The sequence below is a fragment of the Leiobunum rupestre genome, chromosome 1 (genome assembly GCF_980474605.1).
Source record: "Leiobunum rupestre chromosome 1, qqLeiRupe1.1.hap1, whole genome shotgun sequence".
In the NCBI taxonomy this organism is placed as follows: Eukaryota; Metazoa; Arthropoda; class Arachnida; order Opiliones; family Sclerosomatidae; genus Leiobunum; species Leiobunum rupestre.
In genome coordinates this window covers 34,363,694-34,377,925 of record NC_143384.1, presented here as the reverse complement: position 1 = coordinate 34,377,925, position 14,232 = coordinate 34,363,694, and the positions used below count along the sequence as shown (strand labels likewise).

The 14,232-nt window shown below is 40.2% G+C and overlaps 1 protein-coding gene across 1 annotated transcript in view; it reads right to left on the bottom strand.

The window, feature by feature from the left end:
- Positions 1 to 14,232, bottom strand: part of LOC149962188 (ATP-binding cassette sub-family C member 2-like) — a 66,936-nt gene that overhangs the window by 42,250 nt on the left and 10,454 nt on the right. The gene's annotated exons all lie outside the window — the stretch shown is intronic.

Sequence of the window (14,232 nt, the reverse complement as noted above, 5' to 3'; positions counted from 1 at the left end):
GTTTACCCGATCCTGACTTATTTGACGGCTCGAAACGTATACTGGCCGTTTTAGACGATTTAATGGGAGCGGGTCAAAAGGGAGAAGTTGCCCAATTGTTCACCAAAGTCTCCCATCATCGTAATGTTAGCTTTATCTACATAAGTCAAAATTTATTTCATCAGGGTCGCGGGTGTCGCGAAATTTCCCTCAATGCGCACTACATACTTTTAACGAAATATGTACGGGACAAAACACAGATTAATTGCTTAGCGCGTCAAATGGCCCCTGATAATTAAAACTTTGTTTTAATTAACGCCAATAAAGAGTTGATCGAAGCGATATCCGATTGCGTGTATAATACGCTTATAGGGAATATACGTCTAACCACGCGGAAAAAACTACGATTAAAAATACACCGTAAAACGTTACGGAAAATTGCCCAGAAAAAATTGGGCTGGCAAACTAAAAAACGAATATTATTAAATCAAAAAGGTGCCGGATTTTTCTCGTTTCTTCTGCCTATTGTTTCGTCGCTCGTGGGAGCCCTAACAGGTTGAACATAAAAAATGTTAAGATACTCGAAAAAGATAACTTTAGCGCCGATTACGACACCCCATCAACAACTCAAACCGGATATTGACACGGAAATGGCGGATAATTTAAAAAGCGAAGCGATCGATGACCGAACCAAGTGGAAGATATACGAAGAGATGCTACTGAAAAAGCACGCTCGAAATAAACCGATTGAAAATAACGATACGCCCAGTTTCGAAACATTAGTCAATCTGTTCCCGCTGGGCTATAGGGCGAGCGCCCGAGCTATATTTAATCATTTGATTTCGGACAGCGGTAGACTGCGGTGGGATAGCCAGGGGCAGATTTTATTAGACGGGGAAATACAAACTGATTCTGATATTGTTGATTTAGTATATTATCTAATAAGTCCCCACGCGCCGAGACCACAGAGTTGGCCAAAATTTAATAACCTGGTTGGTAAACTACGAAAAATCACCCCTCAAGCCTTCCCCAGCACCACCCCATTACCGTCTACTTCGTTCGTAACAGCTTCCGCCCCCCCTGGGCCCCATCTTTCACTCGCAACCTCCAAACGAAAGAAAACTTTGTCGTCAGCGGTCGGGCCTAATTCTTTCGCGACACCTCGACAGTCACCGAAACTTTGGTCTCCTACTATTAAGAACCGTTTACGTAAAAAAAACGCCTAGTGCCAAAATTTTGAAATGGGAGAGTAACCGATAAACGTAACGACTAGACTCGAAAAAATATATTTCGATTCTCTTAATCCAGCTAGCTACGGGGGTGTTGAAAAATTATACGCCTCTGTCAAAGAGCTCGGAATATCTACGGAGAATGTTGAAACGTTTTTGCAAACTCACGACGCCTATACGTTACATAGACCAGTCATTCGAAAATTCCAACGACGAAAGATTCGTGTAGGAAAAAGACTAGACCTCTATCAGACTGATTTGACGGATATGCGCTCTTTAGCGAGCGACAATTCCGGATACACAATTATTCTTACTTGTATAGATTGCTTTTCGAGAGTGGCGTTTGCCGTCCCCCTAAAACGTAAGACCGGCGCGGAGGTTGCCCGTGCCCTGAAAAAAATTTTTAAAGAGCGGGGCAAGCCCCGCGCTATACAGTTCGACCGTGGGTTGGAGTACGTTAATTCGACTGTTTTAAAACTCCTAAAAGAGGAGGGCGTTAGACATTACCATTCCGAAAATAGCGACGTTAAAGCCGCGATGGTAGAGCGTTTTAATAGGACCCTGAAACAGCGCATGTATCGTTTTTTTACTCATAAAAACACGCGACGCTATCTCGACGAGCTGCCCAATTTAATTCATTCGTTTAACCACAGTTATCATACGACAATTAAAATGGCTCCAGTCGAGGTAAACGACAAAAATATTCTTCAAGTTTATAGAAATATTTACAAACCAGGGCAGTCTCAGCCAGCCGCCCTCAACCCCCGAAATTGCCGTATCAAAGTCGGCGATTACGTAAGGATTACCCGAACTGCCAGACCGTTTTTAAAAGGATACAGCGATCAAAATTGGAGCGCCGAAATATTTAAAGTTGTTTTCAAGAATACTAAAAGACCTCTTCAATTTAAGCTCGTTGATTTGGCTGACGAATCCATCACGGGATATTTTTATTTCAAAGAAATCCAACGAGTTATAAAACCGGAAGAATATACAATTGACAAAGTATTAAAGAAGCGACGTTCAAAGGGTAAAGTCGAATATATCGTTTCCTGGTTAGGGTATCCGGCTACATTCAATTCTTGTGCTTCTGCTAAAGATGTCCGAAGCCTTTTACCTAACGATACCCAGTAATTCAAATCTCGAGATATTTCCGAATAATACGGTAGCCTGTTTCACTATAAAATTACCCGAGCCCATCGAATTAAAGGGGGGGGGTGGGAAGTTGCGTTGGTGGAAATATTGTATCCCTTTTCGTTTTACAACGTGTTGCCCTATGACAATTAAGTGTATTTCCGCGTTAATCCCGCCCAGCATGGGGGACAGACTGACCCTAAAATGGTCGGGACGATGCGAGAAATCCCTCCGGGCCTTACTTGAGTATAGACCATTTACTTAAAGTAGTAAACGACACCGCGCTATGCACCGCCGCTAATGTGTGTCTTACCCACGATCCGCTGAACGGACACGTGGCGCTGGTTGGAAAAAATATTACCCCCTATGGCGTATTTATGAGTGACGGACTGAGCAACACGCTAGGATTTGAAAGAACTAAAACTATCGCGGGTAGAAGCGAGAAACCGGCTCGCTTAAATTTCCACATTCCGCCCCAAATTTTCGTTTATTCCGATATCGTCGCTGATCAAGTGGTGGGTTCGTCGCTCGTCAAATTGTTAAGAATAATAGCTGTTGACGAATCAGCCCGATTTGGTACTCATATCGAGAAAACGTACATTTCGCCGCATTACGTACCCATTGAGAAGAAATACTTTGATACTATTGAAATAGATCTACGCGATGTTTATGGGAAACCAGCTCCTTTTGAGTTAGGCAATCTAACAGTAAAACTTCATTTGCGTCCAAGATGCCCTTAAGACACGTTCTTGAAAAAAGACGCTGCGCAGCGTGCCCCTACGCCCAATATTACGCCACTCAGGCGGGTGGCGCTATCCCCCAAGTATACGTAGGATCGCCTTATCAGCGGGGGCACGGACAATTCGGTAGCGGGTTTGGAAGTTTCTTCTCAGGCTTGTACAAGCTAGCGAAACCTTTTCTTTTACGGGGGGGCGAAATTTTGGGGGGGGGGACAAGCCATCTCCACGGGTAAACAAGTTTTGGCTGATGTGTCGACGGGTTCAACTATCCGAGAAGCCACCAAACGGCGGCTCACAGAAAAGTACGAGGATCTCAAACAACAATACGGGACTGGGAAACGTAAACGCAAAACTAAAAATAAAACAATTAAGAAAAGACCAAAACGCGGTGGAAAAAAATCATTAGTAGACAGGAAACGAGCTAGAAAGGTCGTTGATATTTTCTCCTAAAATCATGGGTCATTGCGAAGCGTTGAAAAGTGAACTTGATATTTTTCAAACCGCGCCCATCCAAACGTCAATTGAGGGAGGAAAATGGACCACCTTCAAACCCATCTCGTCGCTGAGGGGCGATACCGTAGAGTTTAATATTCCTGGAAGCGGGCACGAGTACATTGATTTACCGCTTACGTACCTACTTGTTAAAGCTAAAATCGTCGCCGATGACGCTGATAAAGGTTTATCCGCGTCTGACGTTGTTGGGGGGTGTAATAATTTATTGCACACGCTATTTAATCACGCGGAAGTTTACCTTAACGGAACCTTACTGTCTCCGTCAGCTTGTTCGTACGCTTATCGGGCGTACATTGAAACGTTGTTAAATTTTGGCAAGGGTGCCAAAGCGTCCCATTTAACAGGCGCGCTGTGGTACAAAGATACCCCCGGCGAAATGAATTCGGTCACGGCCAACGAGGGTTTTAAACAACGGAAAGGATTCACGGATCAGTCGAAAGAAATAGATTAAATTGGTCCGCTGTTTCTTGACGCGCTCAATGTCGAAAAATATTTAATTAATGGAGTAGATTTACGTATTAAACTATCGCGAAGTAAAGCGAGTTTTGCGTTAATGGGTACGCCAAAGCCCGGGGTTGACTATAAAATTATCATTACGGATGCGAGCTTGTTGGTACGTCGAGTCCAAATTGCACCCAAAATACTTATCGCTCACGAAAACACCTTGTCACGAGCAGCAGCAAAGTACGCTTTTACACGTACCGAAACTAAAATATTCACCATCAACTCGAATATCCGAAACACAGCTATTCCCAACGTATATTTGGGTACCCTCCCGTTTCGCTTGATTGTCGGGCTGGTGGATCACGAAGCCTACAATGGAACCTTGGCAAAAAACCCGTACGCTTTCGAACATCAAGATTTATCGAGTTTAGCTCTTTATGTGGATTCTGATGGTGTGGATTCGAAACCTATTACGCCAAACTACGACGCTGGCCAATATATTCAAGCCTATCATATTATGCCCAGGGGTACGCTTTTTACGTCTTCGACATTTCAAACGACCATAGCGCGGATGAGAGTCATTATTGGAACCCCTCCAGACAGGGGCAGATGCGTTTGGAGCTTTCGTTCGCTACACCAGTCCCGCAAACGTTAGGCTGCGTAGTTTTCGCCGAATTTCAAGCCAGCTTTAGCGTAGACAAAGATCGTAACGTTTCTATTGAAAACGTGTAATTATGCGAGATTTTAGACCTTTTGAGACATACGCGCAATTTTATGGGCGTATTCGCCTCGGACTGTCTACCCGATGAGATTAATAGTTTTCCAGCGTCACTGGTTGTAAATCTGGACCCCCACGATGAACCGGGCAGCCATTGGGTCGCGATTTACCTTGATAAATTAAAACGGGCTTGGTATTTTGACTCGTTGGCGCTACGGTCCATTTTTGCAGCCATTTAACTTTTTTAAAACAAAATTCGAGAAAAATCACGCCCAACAAGCGGCGACTTCAATCGACAACGAGCGTCATTTGCGGACATTATTGCGTGATTTATATACGTCACCGATCAAAACGTAGAAGTCACCAAAGCTTCTTTAAGGGTTTTTCACGAAGAGACGTCAAAAATGATATAATGGCAACGAGAAAATTTAACAACCTGTTACGTCATCATAAACGGAGTATAAATTCCCGTCGCGCGACTATACCCCGTTTTATTCCTAACTAAACCCTCAGTATCGTGTCGGTGGCATGGCGAGAATGGCCGTTGTCGAATTTGACTTTCTATTAGGAAAATCCGCCTCGCGCTCCGGCGGAGAGGCCCCGACATTGTCGTGAAGGAGCTAGCTATATCAACGGTAGCGACAACAACTTCCGAACGCCATTAAAAGACAAAACGGCTGGGTGTCTAGGAACCTTCACGGTATTTGCTGGACCGCGGGGTATCTCCCCTATTATAAACTACCCGCCTGCCTTATATCAGCTGTATCGAGTGCGGATATGATTTTTACAAAAGGAGACGTAAAGTGTAAATTTTTAGCCGATTATACTGAGACCGCCATATACGATTTGGAAACTTTTGACTGTCCCCGAGCTGCCAGTGAAATGTCTATTCCGACTTCAAACTCTAAACACCCGACAACCGTGTTCTTTGGAACGAAGTCTACTTTTCGCCGACTGGATTACCCAGAACCGCGCTGAAATAGACAGTCAAATACGATGTCCATTTTAATTTTTTTTGACTCGTAAAAGAAAAATAATTTTTGTAATATATCATCTTATAAATTTTTTTTGTGTAAAAATAAATATTTTTATTATCTTATAAATCCGACTCGTTATTTCTCATTGCTCGCGTCATTTTTTTAGATTACGTAATTAATAGTTCATTGTGTCCATTCATTCGCCCACGTTGGAAAAATATTATAAACGTATTTTAGAATTTTAAAAATACGAAGTGTCAATTTACCAATGTCAAAATTACTTAATACGGTCACCTTTAAAAATAACAATGTATTCAATATAAAAACGTTTATTCACATTTTCTTTACAACGGTTTTAATATTATGAATTTGATTAGTTTTACAATATTCTTGAAAATAAATCAGAGCATCCATTTCCTTTTCAGTCGGCATTTTTAATTCGGCTGGCAGGTTAGATGTAGTTGGTTCGGTTTATTCCATTGGGGCACCGCGCTTTTTACATGTCACAATAAGTTCGTTAAGATAATCGATAATTTTATCATCTGACATTTCCTCGGACGCCGTGTAATGGAGAGATTCACTCGCATCACAATCACACGCCAGATCCGAATCTTCTTTCATTGTATTACACGATAAATGAGTCATTAAATGTTGTTTGAAACCTCTCACGGACCGGTATATTTCAGCGCATATCCAGCATTTATTTGGTACCCTAAGCGGCGACATCTTCCTCTTTCCCATAGAGGCTGGCTTATGAAAACCGCAACGCATCTACGTAATCTTTACGTTTCATGGTGTATATTACGTCATCTTTAGTGAGTCATTTTTAAATTACGTAATTTTTATAGATTACGTCATTTTGGGGGTTTAGACCCAGAAATATTATTCCGTAGCTCAAAGAGAATCAGGATGGCTAGTCACGAGGATCTCAACACCGTAACCGGTAGGCTAGAAACGTTCAAGCAATGGGACAACGTACACGTGAACAAAGAGGACTTGGCCCACGCCGGACTTTTCGCTGTAGACTTGGACGGCATAGTCGAATGCTACCTCTGCCACGGACAGTTAGGCAGTTGGGAAACCGGCGACGTACCCATAGCGGAACACGACAAATTTTATCCCAACTGTCCGTCACCCGCCGCTTTGGAGGGTCGAGATATCCCGCCATCCGAAAAATACCCACAACCAGCCCCGAGGGACCCGGCGGCGACGTAATCGTAACTCTAACCGCCCGCTATTTTACGGTACCCTTTTACAACCCTTAGGGGCCGAAAGTGTTTGAAAGTGTTGGTCGGCGGAAACCCTATTTATTACCAACTCGAAAGACAGGTGCCCGACATTCACTATGACGGATCGATTTTGACGGACCTATTTAACGGTTTATAGCTGTTTGCATAACATCGTGTCAGTCCACACCACCTGCCGAATAGCGACATCATCTAACCTATTGACCTAAAATGGGGGGTTACCACCTTGGTTTTATGAGGTGGTATAACATCGTAAATCATCTAACCTATTGACCTCTTAAATCAGCTAACCTTTTGACCTGCCGAATATGCTCACAAAATGGGGGGAAAGGGGGGAATGCTTACCCCCACAGGGGCCCTGTTTCACCCCCCGTTTCCCCCGCCCGCGGGGGGCCCCTATCGGTAGATCGCCTCCCTTATCTCTAATAAACATATTGTGGCAAATGTGCGTCAGAACAAATTGTGTCTTAACCCTTGCGATGACAAACGTAATATTTTCGACACTCGCCCATGAGCATTATCGTAATAAAGCAAAATAATTTTTTTGACCAATTTATTGAGTATTTTTTATACGTAAATTCGGAAATCATACAGTCGTTTACATTTTGGTTTTCAGAAAATCTTTCCAATATAATAAACAATTTTATCCTCCAACACAATTTAAAAGCAAAATATACTCCTCTGAACAGATATTTTGTGTTCGAGTCGTTCTTGATCGAATAAAACTGCACTCATCTGGTCGATTTCAACCAAAGATTTGTATTTGGAATAGTAAATCACGCTAATTTTAGACAGCAATGATGCTCCAAATATTTTATTCGACACGAACGCTCCCGCTCTTTTCCGGGTTGAAACCTCAGTCGAACTACCGTTAAGGTCGGGGTTCAGTCGAATACGAAAAGGTCATTGCTATTGGTGAATTCTTCACGGTCAATATAATCTGGCCAAAAACTTAAGGTTAAAATTCGCAAGGTCATCTGCCCAACACTACGTCCTAATGTCAAAGCCCATGAACGTAGTGAAATCAAACCATGGCCAAGGTCCGAAATTAGAAAAATGGACTAGTTCTATTTGGGCCTGTTCATAACTGTTGGTAAAGAAAAGACCGCATATCACGCTACTTGACATTTAATGATTTGCAAGTTCTATTTTTATGATTAAAAAAAAGGTGGTCACCAATTTTTATGCAAATCGGATAAGTAGTTTTTGCTCTAGAGCGGTCTGCAAGAAGAAGATCAAATTTAAAAAATTTGTTTGATTTTAATATTTAATAATTATCTATCTAGGAAGTTATCACGTGAGAAATTGCACAAATAACAACAAATTGTCCATATTTTATTCATTTTATCACTCATAGAGTTAGGGAATGTATATTTTATAATCCGAAAAGTTTTGATTTATCATATTGCACGCTCTACGTGTATTCTTACTCTTGCAATTTCTCTAGTCATGTTTTCTTCTTCTACACTTAATTGTTTTTTCCATGCAGAAATGGGGGAATATTTAAAATTATTCCCCTCTCATATAACTCTTCTTTAATTAAAAACCGACGATTCGCCATTACGGAATCCACTTTTTCAAGCATACTAATCACACCACTTTGTACTGTGATTACTATATCCGAAAGCCTTTCAGATGCCAAATCAGAAACTAAAGAAATTCAACCATTGGGTGCAATACCTATACGGCCCTTCGTTGTATTATGAGACTTGTATATTGAGAAAGTTTGGCTCTGCACTTTGAAATCTGATGTAGTTTCAATACAAATCTCATAATAATCTAAAACTATTCTGGTTGTTGGATAAACATTTTTGAAAGAAGGGGGCATTTGTTTGTCAACTGTATTTCGACTGGGCCAAATAGGAAGTTGAATAACCCGATTGAAGAGAAAATCTACCCAGAAAAACCAAATAATGCTTATTGTAGCCTCTGAAACTCCAGTTCGGTATGCAATGTTCGCTTCCAAAAGACCAACTCTTAGTCTGCTTAAAACTAGAAATAGTTGGTTCACTGGAGTAATCAGCGGTTTTTGTTTTTTTATCAGTTTTTCTTGACTTGTTCAACTTAGTTACTCTTATCCAAGCATCTTCATAACCTTCAAAGGCAAACTCGTAAAATGCCGAGAATCTCTACTTGCTGTCAAAACCCGTGTAAAAATGTACGGCACTTTCATTTCCAAAAATAGCCAAAATTTTAAACTCATGTTTTTTCCTAGCACATTCCAATTGGTTTTATTGTATGTTTGTCGTATCTTTCCAATGGTATTTTGGTTGTCTGATTACTGTGGTTTATTAGATACAAGGGGCTGAAATCAGCCCTTTGTTGCTTCGGGATAATACTAGCTCGGTCTCGAAAAGCTAGTCACTTTCCCGGACCTTGCTAGGGTACCTCTGATATCCTTCGCCGATATTCCATTGACTGGTTTGAAGAAAGGGGTTAGTGTAGGATCGCATAAATAGCATCTCTTTGAAATAAGAATTTAACGGTTTTGCTGGAACGCTACTACCGTCTAGGTATAGGGCGATTTGACTTAGCAAAACATTTTTTAAGAGGTGACATTTTGAATTCTCCCAAATAAGCCTTCTGTTGAACAAAACCGATAACCACATTACTCGGTAGTTGACTACATGTATTATATAATCTTTCACTTTCATAGTTTTAAAAGTCATGGATTAGTATAACATTAAATATAACTCAAAGACATATGATACTTCATAATTTTTTCCTTTTATTATTTATTTTCAAAAATAATTTAAGTTTCTTTTAATAAAAGGAAAAAAATAGTCATGAAGTATCGTGTCTCTTTGAGTTATTTTAATGTATTATATAAGTTGTCTTTGACGCATATTTTGTTCCTTTGTGATATTGAAAAAGAATTACATTCCGTTAACGGGTGATGGGATATTTAAATGTGGCCAGCTCCAAAGATTAAGCGTGGAATATCCTAATCTCTGGCGTCAATCTAACTTTTTGTCAAATTTCCCAGCTTTGTCTTTATATATTAGAGACGCAGTGAAGAAGCTTTCCTTGGTTGGACAACCGAATGTTAAGAGTTTGAAACATGCTCTTGTAAGGGTACTGTTGAGGACATGACGTAACTGATGGGTCACCTTATGATACTTGATAAAGAGACTGGTTAAAAATAACTTTTCTTAAGCATATTTTGTCCACAGGCGTTGTTGTTTTAGAAATAGCGTCATGAATATTGGGTTTTGGTAAAGTCCCATCTAGTTTCCAAATTTTCACTTGAACTTGAAGTAGGGTGTTTTTCAGATCAATGTGAGTTTTCGGTATAAAGAAGATAATTGCTTGGTTTTCATTTATGTTCGATGTTGGGATGACTTCAAGAATATATCAGACTCTAGCAGATAATGTATTTTCTTCTTCCCCGTTCGAACCAAACTGATGATGGGAGACGTTTAACGTTTCCCTTTACAACCATTTCCAGTCAGCTAAGTCACTGCTTTGGCGGCTCTTCTTAATGTTTCTTTCGCCGCTTCTTTTCCCCGAAATTTTAACGCGTCTTTAATGGACACACCACTCGAGACATCGGAAGCAATTTTAGCTCCGGTATTTAAAACTTTTTGACTAAGGAATGTGGCTCATTTTTTGAGTAAAGGCATGGTAGACCGAAATGCCGAGGCAAATATATTTCAAAGACCGTATCTTCTTTGCACCGCTACACTGTTAATGAGAAAGGTTTAAAATAAACTCATTTGATATTCAAACTTATGCATCCCATTAAAGACCTTATTTGGTTCTAATATGAACCATAACAAATGGTTCTACTTTGAACCGTTTCAAATTGTGCAATATTGAACTTTTCAAATGGTGCAATATAGAACCTTTTCAAATGGTGCAATATGGAACCTTTTCAAATGGTGCAATATGGAAGCTTTTCAAATGGTGCAATATGGAAGCTTTTCAAATGGTGCAATATTGAATCTTTTCAAATGGTGCAACATACAACCTTTTCAAATGGTGCAATATGGAACCATTTCAAATGGTGCAATATGTAACCTTTTCAAATGGTGAAATAGAGAACCTTTTCAAATGGTGCAATATGTAACCTTTTCAAATGGTGAAATATGGAACCTTTTCAAATGGTGAAATAGGGAACCTTTTCAAATGGTTAAATTTACAACCAATAAATATGGGTTCAAAAGCTAGCCTGCTATGGTTCAAGAAGGGACCGTAAAGGAGTTCAATGCCGTACCAGCGAAAGGTTCAATTGCGTACCAGCGAAAGGTAAAAACCCATGCCGCGACCTGGGATAAAGATTCGACTGAACCGGCTGCCACTTCTTCAACTTTTTTCTGCGGTCTCTCATCTTTCGTCCGCCCGTCAAAGAATTCAAAATAAACGACTTTCGATTTCTTATACATGTAATTCAAAAGTAAAATAAATACATTGTCCCCAGAGACAAAGGACTAGAAAACTAAACAGGGATTATACTTACATAGTTCTTGTTGGGTTATTCTTCTTGACTTTAAACTTCTTCGAATTCGAATGGTTATCCACTGTTGTCACTCGAATTTATATACTAAGTTATTGCGCCATTGCATTTTACGTCACCACAGCATTGTACGTTCAAACTGGGTAAAAGCAGGGTTTTTGCATCACCGCTCTAACATTCACAACGCCACTTTAATAATACCGGGGAAATCAGTGGTTTAAATTTAAGTATAATTTGCAAATTAAAACGATGTGTTTTTCTTAATTCTTTATTAACTCTGTCTTTTTCGGTATAACGAGTACATAAGTATCGGAGAAGTGTACGCGTTTCGAGCAGATACTGAATAAGCGGTGATTGTCAACCCGGATTATAATTCTTAATTTCTGCAGCTGGAGGAAAAAAAGCTGGATTTTTATCATTAATGCAAAGAAAGGCTGCTGCCTTCCATAAGAATTTAATTAAGGGGATTATAGTTGGTATCCTGTTACCACTAACTTAACACGTTTACCACCAGTGATGGTCAGTGACGGATTAAGAAGACTGGATCCCCGGGGCGGCAATGTATTGTGACGCCCCCAGAACCGTGCAGAAGTTTTCAGGAGTCCTTCGTTTTGCAACCCCCCCTCGAGCACCAAAACATTCTTCAAGTGTAATCGTTCCGATTTGCACCCACCCCCTCGAGCTTCTCCGATGGCACCCCTGGCTACCCTGGTACCCGGGGCGGACCGCCCCCCTCCCCCCCCAATGATGGACACCAAGTCAACTTTCACTGGCCAGGAAGCGCGTACGCCACCGCCCGAAGGGAGAAAGGGTTTTTCCCAGAAGGGGAGCGAGTCTCCTCGACCGGGATTAATTAAGGCTGAAAAGCCAAGCCCGTTGAGAGCTAGAAAAAGGAAGTATAAGGCTGCGAAAGCTTGCGCTGTTTCTAGTGCCTCCCAAAAGAGAAGAGCTTCTATAAATATTTTCTGTATTTTATATTTTTGTTTCTTAATAAATTCAATTTAAATCCCTTATACTCAACTCGTGTTTTTTTCGACTAAAAATATGCTGGCGACTTAAGAGTCAAGTTATCAGAAATTCACGATGGCAAGATTTCATTCTATAAGCTTGTCATTTTGACAAAGTGAAGTTAGATTTCGTACCATTTTAGGTTTGAAATTTAGTCGAAAATTGAAAGTCGGTCCAACAACATGAAAGAGTCAGGTCAAAGATCCATTGGACATTCAAGATCGGTCAACCGAATAGTTAACCCTTGGCCCTTATTTGCTGCAGGGGACGAGGTCAACGACCATTTTCTTAGTTTTTTTTCATAAATTAGAAAATGCGTTTAATCGATAACAAAGTTGGTATTATCAGTTTTTGAATTTTTTTATCATTTGCAAACTAAGAAAAAAACTATGTTCTAGCTTTTCAATATACAAGAGACCGAATTGGAGGTACCGTATTAGGTAAATTGTCAGTTTACAAAAAAAATGTCTAGATGCTTGCCTGAGCTAGTAAGGGTATCACCTGACCTTTATCCCTGTAAACCTTCAAAGAGAATGACAATCGTTCATCTGGTACCACCTCAGAATTTTGAATCGTTCATATGTTAAACCTTTACTTTATGAACAGTGTATGTTTTAAAATGTTTTTACTTTTAACTAAAAGTATATAGGTTATTTAATGACTATAGGATTAGATTCATGGTCTATTCGAATTCTTTAAGCAAGTTAAATTTCGTGTTAACAAATTTAAACATTAAATAGCATTAACATTGTGATGATATTTTATGTAATATCAAAAAGTTAAATAGTGTAAATAGTGTATTTAGGCTTACTTTTATTTTTAAACATATTGGGAAAAGGTTTCTAGTTTCTAGCCGTGGCCACTGGGTTTTGGTCATAATCCCCTTCTCGAACGCAAAGGATTTCTTTCTATTGTGAATATTTTTGTACGGCGGATATTGTTGGATCGATAGAAAAACCCTGACCGGAAATAGGTTGATAGGTAGTGAAGAAGTGGAAAATACGCGAATGCCCCAAACTTGTGTCGTGGTGTGGTGCAACACCAGCGAACCTTTTAAAAAGGGTGAACTCGGACTCGAACAAAAACAGTACGGAAACAACTCGTCCGAGAGCAGTAGTCCTCCCAGACTCTTGACCAGTGCCGAACCGCCATAGTCGCGAAACTGAACTTAGTAAAGTTCTAAAGTGTGCATTTTGAGTCGTCGAAAACAGTCGTTAAGTGCCGAAGGTTATCGTCGTCGGTAATATAGCTAGCCATTAGCCGCGTCGAGCCAGCAGACCTTCGTGCGTCCATAATCAACCACGCTCCAGACATCGGGACGGATGGCAGATGAAGAAACCATCTTGGATCCAGTTTCAGGAGCGTCCGCTCATATGAGCCAACTATAAGATAAGTACCTTACACGGGACACCCGTACTATAGTGCCGCGATAGTAAGCCATTCGTTGAGCTTTGTGTTCAACCAAGAGTTCGTCTCCACGATCGAATAAGTCGCGTGCAATAGAGTGGGGTACCCCAGTGTTTAAAGTTAACCGTTAATTAGTTTAAAATCGCCGTTAACATAAAATTAGTGTTTGATAACTTAGTGTTTAAGTAGTATTTAATAATTGTTTAATTGTCTTTCCCATCATTTAATTGTTTAATTTCAAGTGTATTTTGTTTTACCCAAAAAGTCTTTATGTGTAGGTATTTTGGCCAATTAATGTTCAGGCATATAATTTAGTGTTTTTGTAACTTTAATTTACTTTTTAAATATTAAATGCTTTTCAAATTCAAATCCTTTGCGTTCTA